General features: G+C 38.8%; 1 protein-coding gene across 2 annotated transcripts in view; it reads left to right on the top strand.

The window, feature by feature from the left end:
- Positions 1-17,018, top strand: part of GPLD1 (glycosylphosphatidylinositol specific phospholipase D1) — a 513,772-nt gene that overhangs the window by 60,225 nt on the left and 436,529 nt on the right. The window lies entirely within an intron of this gene.

Raw genomic sequence — 17,018 nt, 5'->3', positions numbered from 1 at the left:
TTTAAAAGGGAGTGTATTTTACTTGAAGTTCGTGCTATCTGCAGTCGATAAATTACTTTTGGAGAAGTGAGGGACACTTCTGTTCGAAACAAAAGCGCTTTCAGTTTGCTCTGTTTAATAAAATCTGTTTTCAAAGTAGGTATTGAAGGCCAAGTTGAACTTTGGGAGTTACTTTGTGTGAGTGGGAATAGAGATTGCCAGAGGAAGTTATCCGGTTTGAAACAGTAAGGACATGCGGTATGCCAGCTCACATTGCTTAGCAGTCCATGTTATTAAGAAGCAGATAACTGCCGCTAGAAAGCTGTGTGAATGTTGGTCTGATTGTGGGAGTTGGCGTGCTTTTAAGAAAGCACGCAAGATTGGGGGCTGTAAGCTTAGAAGCGTCGTGCAGTTGGACATTCTTGCATTGTAATGAATGACTGCCATTGTGGTCCCACTTTCCACCTGTGAGAAAAACTTCTGTAACCTCTTTAAGACAGCGATATGTAAATGGGAGAAACCACTGCTCGTAAATAAACGTGCTACCTTATATAATCACATACAACATGACAAACAACCTGTACACCTAGCAGACACAACGGCACTACATAATGTGGGAACCGTGGCTAGCCATGTACACAAACCAAACATAGCACCTCTGCCACACAATGCAGAATGCGGAGAGAGATGGGAGCAAAGTATGTGCGAAGGTGGCAAGTGATTCTCGATTATAAAAGTATACAATGCAAAGAGTTTAGGGGATGTGCCGGACAGACTTGAGTATGCAGAGCACAGACATGTACATGTCAACATACACTGATGGTCTATTGAGAGGTGAGCAGTCTATATATCGACTTTTTAATATCGAGGGACAGAAATATCGAGTCAAAAATATCGAATGTACAAAATATCGAAATAGATAATATCGATGGGAAAAATATCGTTTTTTTTTTTACTGATATGTCGATGTAAGTAATATCGTTAGTAATAATATCGACATGTGAAAATATCGTCATTGTATGTTTAGTAAATATTTTGAAGTTTGTATAAATAGTTAAAATGTATATAATTTGAGAAATATTTATATTGTTTTAGGGGCGGGATGTTGGGTTATAGGGGATAAGGGTGGGGAGTGTTTTAAAAAAGTTAATTAATTTTTTTAATATATTGTAAAATTTAATTAGAAAATTTTAATTAAAATGTGAAATGTATATTTAATTTTAGGAGCGGGATGTTGGTTTAGAGGGGATAAGGGTGGGAAGTGTTTTAAAAATGTTTATATATTTGTTAATTTTTGTATTAAAATTATTTAGAAATTGAAAATTAAATTTCGAATTTTACAAATATTTTTACGAGCGGGATGTTGGTTTGTAGGGGATAAGGGTGGGAAGTGTTTTAAAAATGTTTAGATATTTGTCAATTTTGTATTAAAATTATTTAGAAATTGAAAATTAAATTTCGAAATTTACAAATATTTTTAGGAGCGGGATGTTGGTTTATAGGGGATAAGGGTGGGAATTGTTTTAAAAATGTTTATATATTGATTAATTTTTTTTACAATTTATTTAGAAATTGTAAATTAAATTGCGAATTTTACAAATAATTTTAGGAGCGGGATGTTGGTTTAGAGGGGATGAGGGTGGGAAGTGTTTCATAAATGTTTATATATTTGTTAATTTTGTATTAAAATTATTTAGAAATTGAAAAATAAATTTCGATTTTTACAAATATTTTTAGGAGCGGGATGTTGGTTTATAGGGGATAAGGGTGGGAAGTGTTTTAAAAATGTTTATATAATGTTTAATTTATTTTAAAAAATTTTAAGAAATTGTAAATTAAATTTCTAAATTTACAACTAATTTTAGGAGCGGGATGTTGGTAGATAGGGGATAAGGGTGGGAAGTGTTTTAAATTTTTTTATATATTTGTTAATTTTTAATAAAAATTATTTTGAAATTGTTAATTAAATTTAGAATTTTACAAATAATTTTAGGAGCGGAATGTTGGGTTATAGGGGATAAGGTTGGGAAGTTAATTCAAAATGTTTATATATTTTTAAATTTTAAACAATAATTATTTTGAAAGTTTAAATATAATTTAGAATTTTACTAATCCCATTATTAAATATAGATTTCTGTAAGAATAGTAAATTAATTAAGTTCAGTGTCCAGCACTTATCTTAATTAAATATAGAGTGGAGTGGGAATAGTAAATTAATTAAGTTCAGTGTCCAGCACCTACTCTAATTTAATATAGGTTGGAGTGAGAATAGTAAATTAATTATGTTCAGTGTCCAGCACTTATCTTATTTAAATATAGACTAGAGTGGGAATAGTAAATTAATTAAGTTCAGTGTCCAGCATCTACCCTAATTAAATATAGATTGGAGTGAGAATAGTAAATTAATTAAGTTCAGTGTCCAGCACTTATCTTAATTAAATATAGACTGGAGTGGGAATAGTAAATTAATTCAGTTCAGTGTCCAGCACCTACTCTAATTTAATATAGGTTGGAGTGAGAATAGTTAATTAATTATGTTCAGTGTCCAGCACTTATTTTATTTAAATATAGACTAGAGTGGGAATAGTAAATTAATTAAGTTCAGTGTCCAGCATCTACCCTAATTAAATATAGATTGGAGTGAGAATAGTAAATTAATTAAGTTCAGTGTCCAGCACTTATCTTAATTAAATATAGACTGGAGTGGGAATAGTAAATTAATTCAGTTCAGTGTCCAGCACCTACTCTAATTTAATATAGGTTGGAGTGAGAATAGTAAATTAATTAAGTTCAGTGTCCAGCACTTATCTTAATTAAATATAGACTGGAGTGAGAATAGTAAATTAATTCAGTTCAGTGTCCAGCACATACTGTAATTAAATATAGGTTGGAGTGAGAATAGTAAATTTATTAAGTTCAGTGTCCAGCACTTATCTTCATTTAATATAGACTGGAGTGGGAATAGTAAATTATTTTAGTTCAGTGTCCAGCACTTATCTTAATTTAATATAGACTGGAGTGGGAATAGTAAATTATTTTAGTTCAGTGTCCAGCACCTACGCTAATTTAATATAGGTTGGAGTGAGAATAGTAAATTAATTAAGTTCAGTGTCCAGCAGTTATGTTAATTAAATATATATTGGAGTGGGAATAGTAAATTAATTAAGTTCAGTGTCCAGCACCTACTCTAATTTAATATAGGTTGGAGTGAGAATAGTACATTTATTAAGTTCAGTGTCCAGCACTTATCTTCATTTAATATAGACTGGAGTGGGAATAGTAAATTATTTTAGTTCAGTGTCCAGCACTTATCTTAATTTAATATAGATTAGAGTGGGAATAGTAAATTATTTTAGTTCAGTGTCCAGCACCTACACTAATTTAATATAGGTTGGAGTGAGAATAGTAAATTAATTATGTTCAGTGTCCAGCACTTATCTTAATTAAATATAGAATAGAGTGGGAATAGTTAATTAATTAAGTTCAGTGTCCAGCATCTACCCTAATTAAATATAGATTGGAGTGAGAATAGTAAATTAATAATGTTCAGTGTCCAGCACTTATCTTAATTAAATATAGATTGGAGTGGGAATAGTAAATTAATTAAGCTCTGTGTCCAGCACATACTCTAAGAAAATATAGGTTGGAGTGAGAATAGTAAATTAATTAAGTTCAGTGTCCAGCACTTATCTTAATTAAATATAGACTGGAGTGAGAATAGTTAATTAATTAAGTTCAGTGTCCAGCACCTACTCTAATGTAATATAGACTGGAGTGGGAATAGTTAATTAATTAAGTTCAGTGTCCAGCACCTACTCTAATGTAATATAGACTGGAGTGGGAATAGTTAATTAATTAAGTTCAGTGTCCAGCACCTACTCTAATGTAATATAGGTTGGAGTGAGAATAGTAACTTAATTAAGTTCAGTGTCCAGCACTTATCTTAATTAAATATAGACTGGAGTGGGAATAGTAAATTAATTCAGTTCAGTGTCCAGCACATACTCTAATTAAATATAGGTTGGAGTGAGAATAGTAAATTAATTAAGATCAGTGTCCAGCAGTTATCTCAATTAAATATAGACTAGAGTGGGAATAGTAAATTAATTAAGTTCAGTGTCCAGCATCTATCCTAATTAAATATAGATTGGAGTGAGAATAGTAAATTAATTAAGTTCAGTGTTCAGCACTTATCTTAATTAAATATAGATTGGAGTGGGAATAGTAAATTAATTAAGTTCTGTGTCCAGCACATACTGCCAACTCAGTGAATTGTGGTGTACTAGAAACTCATCTCAGAACCCAGAACCCAGTATCCGGCTAGTATTAGTGTACCATTCGTTATCTGAGATTAGGCTCAGAGATCCCAATGAAAAGACAACCCAGAACAAGCGACTCAGTATACTCTCAGGAATGGTGGGAATCGGAAATACCTGTTCGTATATTATTCTCACATCAGTCCACAACAAGAATCAACAGAGACACGGTGAAAATAAAAAGAGTTTATTTTTATAGACCACGTGTCCTAAGATGCAGTACTTTGGCTAATACAAGCAGACAAATGATTAAAATCAAAACCATCAGCATTGTTACAATACCATAGAATATAAAAGGGGTGATCATATTATAATGACAGTGGATAATACCACCTTCACTTTACTAAGAAGCTAATATTATTATTATGATAATAGAAGGTCTTTTAGGCTTGAATAGGGGACCCCATACCTCAAAGATCAGGTTAGTGAAATCACATCACAGGAGCATCAGGAGTCTTCTCGCAGGAAGGCTCGTCTTCGGTCTGAATATTAAACATGATGTCTGTGTTATTAAAAGCACCAACTTTCAGGTATTTACAGCTGCCTGTGTGTTATGTCTAAATAGTGGGTCGATCAACCTAGAGTAGAAAACATGCATTGTCTAACAAACCAGACTGTTTTGTCACGCCATGTACAGACCAAGGTCGCTGCGCAGAGCTCGGGATGGTAACAACAGATTGCTTTCGTGTGAGGCAAAGCTCGAGTCAGCAGTTTGTTTAAGCAATAACATGTAAACGCAGTGTCGTGCGCAAAAGCGGCAAGATGGCTTTCTAACATCTAACGTGGTTATGGTAACTTAATAATGTATGTACGTATTAAGGGAGTCCTCACTACATGCCCCCTTGATCGAAGCACTATACAGTAGGCAAGAAAAAAGAGAATGCAAAGTTCAGTTTCGACAGAGCTGAACAAGGCGTATTCAATTAATAAACAATTTATAGTTCAGGCAAAAGCCGAAAACATGAAAACCGAAAAGGGGAGAAAAAAACAAAAAACCACAAACGTGTGATGGGAAAAATTAAAAAATGTTGCTGTGGACAGCAGTCCAAAGGCACGGGAGAAAAAACCTAGAGGACCACAGTTCACTCAATCCATGAACGTATATGCAGCATACGTGGCCACTGCTTCCAACAAGAAATCGTTTGCAGAGCCACGAAAAGTTTCAGCCATCCAATTAATCAAAGAAAAGGAACATACATGTTCTTCAATGAGCGGAGCCTCTAGCACAATCAGAGGGCAACCGATTTGTTCCTCCAGATAGCTCATATTCAAGAAATCATAGGCTGCTCTTGCGATGTCCCAATTACCCAGGATACCATGCGCCGCACCACAGGCCATAATCCGAACACCAGAACAGGCAAACTCGTGAGACACTAAGGGCCTCATCAGTCGATCATAATCCGGCACCGGAGACACCGTGTTGGTTAAGCACAAATCCAAAGGCCATTCAAAGGGACAATCTAGGCAGTGAAAGACTGGCTGTACGCAGGTGAAGTAGGAATACCGGAAGGATAATCCATACGCCAGGCTCAAAGTCGCCAATGGCAGCGTACCATAATATTCAAGCATCCTGTCACGGAGAAGATGCAGACGGGACAGGTTGTCGTGTGGCACAGAAAGAGCAGCCATTTCGCAGTATGAAAAGTAAAAGCAGCACTTCTGCCACAAGCGCCAGAATCAGCGGGACACCTCCAAAGATGCTAGAGAAAATAGAATGAAAAAATGCCGGAATCACACCAAAAATAGTTTGGAAAGAGGTCACGAGGCCCGAGCCCACAAGCTTAAAAAAATGAGCCAGGCCGGTCGTGGACGAGGCATTGAAAATTGTTTGGATCAAAGCACCAAAATGTAGGGGGAGGTCAGTATTCAAAAGCGCCTGTACCTCAGTACGCGTATTTGCAACGTGAAGGACAAATGTTTCACGGGAGGAAGTCAATGGCACCTCTTTTTGGGACAATAGCGCCCTTATTCTGCTCATCTTGTTGAACTCTGCCTTCAAGGTTGCAATCGAAGGCCAGATGGAAACATCCAGCCGCCCATGCGGGGGTGGAAATAGAACATTATTGCAGCAGACAACTCTCTGCGATACAGTCACTATGTAAGGGATTCCCACTAACATCCCGCAGCAAGCTTCATTGTTCAAAATTAAATAACTACCGTTTGCAAGCAGCGTGAAAGATGGCGTAATCACTGGCACTGGGAGACCTTTCAGGACGCAGGCCAAATTTGGAGCTTGTACATTGGATGCACCGTGTAACTGAATGTGCCTACATACTACAGAGTGATCAGGTGTCAGATAAACCTCAGTACCGTCCCTTGTACATCTATACATAAAAGGGAGGGACCAAACCTCATGTATGAAAGCGGTGCCCAGCTGTTCATATATACTCAGAGCATAGTGTTTCATACAGGACGTAAACTTGAAAAGCGCGAACGGGAGAGTGATCAACCCATGTAATAATCACACGGCTGTATCCAATTCCGCTATAGAGAAAGGTAAAGGTTATAATTTTTCAATATGTAACAATGAATATGTAGCATCTTTCATGGACATGAACTGCTGTTTTTCAGTAAGGTTAAAGGGAAGAAATAAAGATGTTGTATTCAAATAGTCTCAGGGGACCTTCCCTGCCTTTAACGTTTGTAATGTCCATGCAAACTGCATAACAGAACGCAACTGGTTTTGAACATGAAACAATACAGAGACATCATCATGCACAATATCAACAATTGAAGAAACAATATTGTCCAATGTATAAATACGGGAAGAAAGAGTGCTAATGCTGTTATCAATAACTGCAAATACCTTTTCCATATTAGCCTGATCAATAGCTCTCAATCGTGACGCTGCCTCTATTTGCGACAGTTTCCATACTTCGTTGTAAATAGCATACGCCCACCTTTTAGATCTGCCACCCACAGGACCTTTAAAAAAATCATTCAAATCTATTTTGTCATGTAATCTTGATAAATGAACTTTGACAGATGCCAAGGTGGAATGTCGCAGCCAGGATTGACATAAGTTTCCTACAGAGTATGTAGTTACGGTATGTTACGATTTAAACCGAGGGTCCACTCGTTGCTGAGTATACCCCTGCTTCAGACCTAGAAAACGACGTTGACATGTATCTGAACTGCTTTGCCAAACTAACCATCCATCACTACTAAATTTCGAAATATTGAAAGATGTATTAGAAATCAATGACTGTAAAGCAGGAAGGGACAGATCCGTGTGGTTATCCCAATTGGGGTAAGCGCCCAGATCCGGCACAGAAGGTGACTTTAGTTGTTTAGAAGTGGCCAATCCGAAACAGGTGGTTCGGAAGATGGTTGAATTTAAATACAACATATGATTTGGTACAAGACAGGCACGATGCAAAGCTTCAGTTCCCTGAACCTGCCACGGTTTGGAACCCCAAACCGATTTAAGATCAATAGTAGCCTTCCATAGATCATAACCTTTGATTGATAACTCGTCCATAAAGGACTTAGAATAAAGTAACTTGGTGTGTGTGAGTCTAACCTTTGTGGCAGACTCAGGCATAACCTTAAAATAAAAGGATGCCGGGTCGGAAACACTGAAATCAGTAAAATAAGTATACTTATCAACTAATGTAGGTGAACTGCCGAAAGAGGGAGTGGGACAGTGTTCCCATTGGGTAAAATTTACAAAATTACGAAAACTGTTTGCTTTATGCAGAAAGTGATTGCCATAATGTTGAAAACAATATTGTTCCGCATAATTAGCCGTATTTTCATATAAATCTTCAGCATCAAAAGCGGCATAATATTTCAAATCTGAAAACAGTGCTTCAATGGCGTGAACATCCCAATCATCAGAACGTATGTTTTGCTTAACCATATCACCCATAGAAACACGAAATACATTAGGTACAATATTTTCTTTAGGTGTTTGGAGTAATATCTGTGGTGGAAACATAAAGAGATGGAATATATACGTTAGTTATTTATTTGAGTAAAGATAAATTAGTGTTTTAGTTTAATTTGGCAGTTTAGTTAGAAAATAATATTTACTTACGTTTTTAGAATAGTAGTAGGATGTAGGTTTCTTCTGTTTAGCAGAGTTTCTTCTTCGTTCAATGCTTTGGTTTAAGGCATAGTAGAAGACTTGTTTTAATTGGTTTATATAGTGGTTTTAAATTGATTCTTGAATGTTATTGGTTGTTTTCTGTATGTGGCCTTTCTATTGGATGGTTTGTTTTTTTATAGTTAATTGATTTCCTTTTATGGAAAATGCTAAGTAAGAGTATATTTAGTTTTAAAGGAGGAGAGTTTTAAATCATTATATATAAAAAGATTGTTTATAATGTGTAGTGAGTGTTTTTTAAATGTGTTCGAAATGCCAATGTGATAATTATTTCAGTGTATTTTTATTATGTTGTTAAATATTGAGATCGCTATAAATGTTATGTTTATGTTTAAGTAGAATCTCATTTGAAAAATGTATGTTTTGGGAAATTATTGTCTTTATGTTGTTTAAAATATTGGTTTTATTAGTGTTAGAAATGTCAATATATTTAAAAAAAACGATATTATTGATGTCTATATTTTGGTTATCGATATTTGTGACATGTGTCATATTTATTTACTCATGTCGATATTTAGTATTGCGATATTTATGTGTGCGATTTTTGTGTGATCGATATAATTGTATTACGATATTGTAGTGTCGATATTAGTGTCGTTTTTTAAATAAGTATACAATGTCGATATTTTTTATGTCGATATATTTGATGCGATATTTGTGTAGTTCGATAATGTGTCTGTCGATAATATGTCAGAGATCCCTATTGAGAGAAGTGGACAGTGGACGCAACCATGATAGTAAACATATGTACGTGCCCAACCCCCCCCCCAAATCTTTAGGGTAGTGGGCTGGCTTGGCGCATGCAAGGCTAGCGTAGGGGTATGAATACAAGGCATGTTTCTCTGGGTGTGGTTCTCTTCCGGAATGGCAAACATGTCTGTCAGGTCTGCGCAGCTTACACCACCACGAGGCTGACGCCGTGAGCGAAGGTGGCTGCGGGAATAATGCTCTCAGCCTGCTGGTACTCAGAAACCGTCATGGCCGCTGCGACGCACATATGCCCCACAGTTCACCTTTCGACACCGCCGTATGTGAAAGAGGGCCCACCACGTGCCGGCGGAAGCTTTTGGGACGAAGTCTCTGAGCTGGGAAGGCTCCTGAGATCAACGCTGGCTATCGCGACACAGGCAGACAGAGCCAAGCCTGAGGCCCAGCATCGTGGAGTGCTCTGTATACTACTAACACAATAGTCCAACAGGTACCAACAGTGGAACGGTGTCTTGATCCCACAATGGACGATGTTAGAACTGCATCTGACAGTGCAGATGAAGGTACTCCTTTCAACCAGGTGCAAACAACTCTAGGTCCCAACAGTGGAACGGTGTCTTGATCCCAGAATGGACGATGTTAGAACTGCATCTGAGAGTGTAGATGAAGGTACTCTCTTTGACCAGGTGAAACCAACTCTAGGTCCCAACAGTGGAATGGTGTCTTGATCCCATAATGGACGATGTTAGAACTACATCTGAGAGTGGAGATGAAGGTACTCCCTTCGACCAGGTGCAAGCAACTCTACGTCCCAACAGTGGAACGGTCTCTTGATCCCAGAATAGAGGATGTCTGATATTACCTGCTGCTTGTTGTTTTTTACAGAACTCCCTCCGTTGAGGTGCATCTGACTGTGCTTTCGTAGCTAATTGCTGCACATGATCATTGGGCTTGGTTGACTGCAGTCGCTGGAGTACACCGCGGTACAGCAGGTCCGAACAGTGAAATGGGGTCTTGATCCCACAATGTACGATGTTAGAAAAGCATCTGAGAGTGGAGATGAAGGTACTCCCTTCAAACAGGTGCAATCAACTCTACGTCCCAACAGTGGAACGGTGTCTTGATCCCAAAATGGACGATATACGATATTACGTGCTGCTTGGTTTTCACAGAACTCCCTCCGTTGAGTTGCATCAGACTCTGTGCTTCCATAGCTAATTGCTGCACATGATTATTGGGCTTGGCTGAATGCAGTCGGTGAAGTACACCGCGGTACAGCAGGTCCAAACAGTGAAAAAGGGTCTTGATCCCACAATGGACGATGTTAGAACTGTATCTGAGAGTGGAGATGAAGGTACTCCCTTCGACCAGGTGCAACCAATTCTAGGTCCCAACAGTGGAACGGTGTCTTGATCCCAAAATGGACGATTTCCGATATTACCTGCTGCTTGTTTTTGACAGAACTCCCTCCGTTGAGGTGCATCAGACTCTATACTTCCATAGCTAACTGCTGCACATGATTTTTGGGCTTGGCTGACTGCAGTGGGTGGAGTACACCATGGTATAGCAGGTCGGAACAGTGAAACGGGGTCTTGATTCTGTGATTGAGGATGTCAGAAGTTAAAGTCTGTGATGATTTGTGTGTACCCCCTCCGATCGGGTGCAACCAACTCCATGCTTTTGAATCCAACAGCATGTGGCTGTGAGGCATTAATGACCACTGCCTCTGGCCTACACTGCGGTCAGCAGGGTTCACAATTCAGATCGAGTGGTGATTGTTTAATTACAGAATCCAGTAGGCAACTAACTACAACATCTATTGAAATATACACAAGGGCCTTTTAGTATACTTGCTTGAAGAACTTTTTAAAGATGACTTATAGGTCTAGTACAATCACCAAATTCTTCTTGGTAGTGGTAAGGAACACTGAATAGCAGTCTAAACAGTGGACAGCAGAGATCGCAATTCGAATTGTTTTGATTTATTTATTGCAGAGTTTTGTGTAATTTATGTTGTTGTATTTTGTGAAGAGGAAGTGAGAAAAAGTATTCATGGAAGACTGTGCTCACTACTGCCTTCAATTTACACTGCAGAGAGCAGTGTTCACAATTCAGATCGAGTCGCTATTGCAAATGATGTAGTGTTGTAGGTAACAGACACTGCTCCTAGTACGGTCCGCCCGCAGCACGCATCATCGTTGGCTGTGCACATGCTGAATGCTTTTGATGTGGCTATCTGAGTGCACTAGATCTGATGGACCCTTTATGATACAATCTTTTTGTGTATTATTTCAGATCTACTGCCTGTATCTCAGTATACCACAAGTTATGGTTCTTTCACGCTAGAATCTTTTCTGTATTATTTCACATCTAGTGTCCCTACCTTACTGCAGCACAAACTATTGGCCCTTTTATTATTGAAACTCTGTGTGTGATCCAATGATTACTGTTGTAGTTGATGCTAGCAGCAACCATTCCCTGAGGGCTGGTTTACACTCACCCCACGCGCATTCAACACAGACGTCACTGGATATGTGACCCTGGTAATAAAAAGGAGTCGAGCGCACGTGCCCGTAACCACTTCCACTATCTATCTCTGTCCGTGATTTCATTATCTATGCATGATACTGCCCCTGGGCCGTACCACATTACATTGTGCTGTGGACAGCGTATGCAACCATGTTACCTCTGGCAGTGGGGAAAAGTTCTATGTAGCTTTTAGATGCATGGCTATCACAGGTGGAAGGCTACTTTACAGAGCATGATTATTGATGAAGATGATGGTTGTGTGTAGTGTCAGATATGTGTACATAGCAAAAAGTTTTCAAAAAAGCTCTCTAAGCAGAAGAGGAGTCTCTCATCAAACGCTGTAGAGAGAATGACTAAAATGGGTGGGGTCCTCCAACTGTTACAATGGGAAATGTTATGAAACAATCAAATGCTTTTCTTTAAGGTCAAATGGCAATCGCGCACCGAGCGTGCAAGGAGGCCGCACCCGACGCGATTTTGAGAAAATATATTTAGCATAATAGAAGTTTATTACAGTTAGAAACATATAAATGTTTAAAATATTTTAGGTTATCGCTTGTTCTCATATACACTTTAAACTTATTTAGATATAGTTTTGAGACAAAAAAAAATGAGGGAATGGTGCACCCAGCGCGACACCATACGTCTATGACGTATCACAGGGCCTGGCAGCGTGCACTCGTCGCATACGCAACGCTCAGTGGGCGTGACCCCATATGTACATGACGTAAGGCGCGGCTTGGTACTGTGTACCCATCGCATACCAAAGTAGCAGCTGGCACAACCACATACGTATATGATGTTACGTGGGACGCGGTGCCACGAACCCGTCGGATACGAAATGCACATCCTTTACAAGTTTTGCAATATGGCGGATAGGATTCGCGTGCGGATGGAGCTTGGTACACTACTGGTACGGGACTTCAGTTTTCTCAACAAAAAAAAAAAGATATAGATACTTGTTTTTTGAAGATATAAAACATTACATATTCCACATCTGCTCACTTATACATGAAGTTACACATCAATACAGTACTATATTATGCACTCATACACCTATACATACAGTCACACTCCGCCACTCATCCATAGAGTTACTCACACACCCAGTCAGTCATGCAAAGAATCAATCACATACCCATTTACTCATGTATACAGTTATACACACCAACTGTGTTATTTATACACACACACCACATCACTTATTTATGCAGATACTAACACATACTTACTGTCTCACTGATACAAGTAGACACTCTTTTATACACCCATTCTTAAAATAACTTACTCTCACGTATAGTCATTTATATACTCCAACACTCACATATACTGCCTTAAAACATATGTAGTTACTCACACATATACCAGTGAGACATTCATTCACTCACCAACACACCCATACACACACTAACTCACCCATTCAGCCCTTCCCAGGAATCCATACAACCAGTGAATCACCCACTCAGACATCTATGCACATAGTCACACACACCCCCACCCACCCACACAGACACTCAGGCACCCATAGAGATACTCAGACAACAAATTAATAACCCATATAGACACTCATGTAGCTATTCACCAACCAATGCAGCCGCTTATACACCAACTGAGACACTAATACAGACTTTTACACAGTTTAGTCACTAACCCATGCATTCAGTAACACATGTTCAATCACTCACTAATACAGTCAGTCACACACCTACTAAAGAATCCATTCAGGCACTTGTAAATTCACTCATTCTTCAATACACCTTGGCATAGATATATATGAAAAATATTTAAACTTTACAGAAACACACATTCAGTGGATGATGTCATCAGTGATGTCATCAATGATGTCATTTGAGATGTCATCAGTGATGTCATGAGTGATGTCACTGACCATGTCATGAGTGATGTAATATGTGATGTCATCACCAGTGCATTGCGGGCGCACGAGTTATAGTTAGCTCAACTAACTATAACGGGTGAATTTCTCTGGTTTTATATGAGTCAAATGTCCAACTAACTATAATATCCCTAAAACCTATGGTTTTTTCTGTGAATATCTATATATATATTCATGCTCCAATTTGCCCACACGATAGAGCAGTACTCAGACACAAGCAAGTGGTGGCAAGCCTTTATTCCGGGTATGAGCAGACTCCTGCCTGCTGCTTTCGATAACAGCCATTCCCACATCACGCCAGACGTGTTTCAGAAGTCATGGAATGGCTGTTATCGAAATGTCTGAGTGCTGCTCTATCATGTGGGCAAATTGGAGCGTGAATATATAGATATATATATATAATGGCGACAAGGTACAATCACTTGGAAAGAATCTGGGTCTGCTCTTGCCTTCTTCAAGCTGAAAGGGGATCGATAGGCAAGCGCGCTGATATATATATATATATATTCACTGAAAAAACCATAGGTTTCACACATGTTATAGTTAGCGGAAATTTTACTGATAAAAAACCAATGAAATTCCCCCGTTATAGTTAGTGCAGGCAACTATAACTCACGCGACCGCAATCTTCTGCTGATGCTAATACTGTATTTAGACACTTATTTGCCCATGTCTTCTTCCATACATTTTTAGCTATACATATATTACAAATATTTTTTTTTCATAAAGACACATATGTCATCAGCAGAAGATTGCGGTCGCGTGAGTTATAGTTGCCTGCACTAACTATAACGGGGGAATTTCATTGGTTTTTTATCAGTAAAATTTCCGCTAACTATAACATGTGTGAAACCTATGGTTTTTTCAGTGAATTTGCAAGGTTTTTTAAATGCTAATTCCTAACTATAACGTGTGTGAAACCTATGGTATTTTCAGTGAATTTGTACGGTTTTTTAAATGCTAAGTTACTTTACGCCATTCGTGGCGTGCACGCCCACTTAACGCAGTTCGTTCCGTGCGCGCACGGTGCGCAGTGAGCACGCGGTGCGCTTTGCGCACCGCGTGCCCACTTTACGCAGTTAGTGCCGTGCACGCACGGTGGGCACGTGGTGCGCTATGCACACCGCGTGCCCACGTTACGCTAGATGGGCCATGTACGCACGATGCGCTTCGCGCACCGTGCGCACATGGAGGACATATGATGCACTTCGTTTTGAAAGGTAATATTTTAATTTTTCGCCCCTGTTATAAGCCATGCACAAATGGTGCCCTTCGGGCACCATTTGCACACGGGGTGGGGAGAGTGTGGATTATTTTTTTTTTTTTATATATTTTTACCGTACGCGTACGGTAAGCGTAATCGGCAAAATTGGCGAAAAAATAAAAATTCCGTTTTTGGTCTTGGGGGATCTTTGGGGACTCACTCAACATGGCTATGTGTGTGGGAGCTGTCTAAACAGCCCCTTTACATGTTTTTGTGCTTTGTATTTTAATCATCACTCTCAGTGCGAGAGAGAAAATGGCTGCCGCCACTTCCTGGTTTCGGCCGATTCGAATGTTTACTAAGATCTAAGAGCCAATCAGAATCGCGCTCGCGCACGCCACCGTACGCGTACGGTAAGCGTACCGTAAGCGCACCGTAAGCTGGCTCAGATATATATATTGATTTAAAGGCTATTTTCTCAGAATCTACTGAACAGATTTACACCAAACCTACAAAAGGCACTTCCTTGACCTGAGGCTTACCTCTCTGCCAAATTTCTAGTAATTCTGTTCAGCCGTTCAGGCTGTAGCCCTGTCTAAAGGTCCTATGGAAAAATGCATGGGAAAAACGCGTTTCGGGACCCCCCTTTTATCTCAGCCCCCGCTTGACGAATCCCCCCGAGACTTTCAGGGTAGGAGTGGAGCGTAGCGCCCCACCGATTTTGAAAAATTCGCGAGGATTCGTCGACCGGCGCCAAAGTTATTCAAAATAGAATGTTGCGGATTTCCTATGGAAACGTGGTCCTAACTATAACTACCTACTGGCGACCGCCAGTAGGTAATATATATATATATATATATATATATATATATATATATATATATATATATATATATATATATATATATATATATATATATATGACAAGCACAATCCTGAAGCGATCCCACTTCCGATCGAAAAAGCAGGTACGGACCGCAATATGGGAAAAGTTCTTCTTTTATTGTTGCAGATAAAGAGGTTTCTGTGCAAAATTATAAATAAAGCAAGTGCTCAGCATGACGCGTTTCGACTGCCCACCGGCAGTCTTGATCACATATATACATATATATATATATATATATATATATATATATATATATAAAAAATAAGCAGAGAACTCTGGGTAGTTCTCAAGTTTAGGTGGAAAGCAGCTCCTGTATAGGGCACCCTCAACACCACTGACAATCTAGATCTGCTCACCTCAAATGTCTGCTTTTCTATCAAAGTCTTTAAGCATAGTATTAGCACAGTGCCATCCACGCCGAGATTTTGCCATTTCTACAGCAAAGTCTTAAAGCATAGGACCAGCACAGTGCTGTCCATGCCGAGCTGTAAAATGACAAAAGCCTTTTACCACTCCAGACACAGTATTACAGCTTTGAATTGGTAAAATACCAACCAAGCCATACATACTATATATATTCACTGAAAAAACACAAAAGTTAAAGTGATGTTATAGTTAGGTGACAATGCCAGTTGTTACATTACATAGTAAACTAAAAAAACACTGAAATTCACCAGTTATATTTGACTGAAGTTACTATAGCTCGAGCCCTAGAGTAAATATAACCTGTGCCCCCACCATGCACAGTGTTCTCATCAATGATAACATGTTAGATGTCAGCAGTGATATTAACAATGATGTAATGAATATGCTATCACTTATGTACTATGTGAGGGTGCAAGCAGTACATGCTGAGGGTTCGAATTATAGTTAATTCAGTGATCGAGGTATAGTTACTTCAGTTAACTACAACTGTTGAATTTCAATGTTCCATTAACTTTAAAATGTAATGTCACAACTGTCATTTTCACCTCACTATTACGCTTGTTTAACCCTTGTTTTTTTAAAGTGAATTTCTATGGTTGTTTTTAATCATCCAGTCAATCGTTAGAGTTGTAAAGCTCTTCTTTTCCTTCGTGGGGGGTAACCAGGCATTAGCAGGGTCCAGTTGAGTTGCCTGATAGCCAGGTCTTCAGGGACTTTCGGAACTCTGAAAGAGATGGGGAAGTCAATAAATGAAAGGGTAGCCCATTCCATGTCTTTGCTGATAGGTAGGAGAAAGAGCGGTCTCCGCATCTGCTATGTCAGGATGTGGGGGAGAAGGTTTGAGAAACGGACATAGAGCGGAGGTGTCTGGTGGGCTGATGGAAGTTCAAAATGAATGTACCTCATTTATAGTGTTCACCAGAAATGATTATCAGATATTTTTATCAGTTTCTCTAACCCTAGACAGT

This window comes from Triturus cristatus, chromosome 5_1, assembly GCF_964204655.1.
Source record: "Triturus cristatus chromosome 5_1, aTriCri1.1, whole genome shotgun sequence".
Lineage (NCBI taxonomy): Eukaryota > Metazoa > Chordata > Amphibia > Caudata > Salamandridae > Triturus > Triturus cristatus.
The sequence above is the reverse complement of the archived record's forward strand: the minus strand, read 5'-3'. Positions and strand labels throughout refer to the sequence as shown.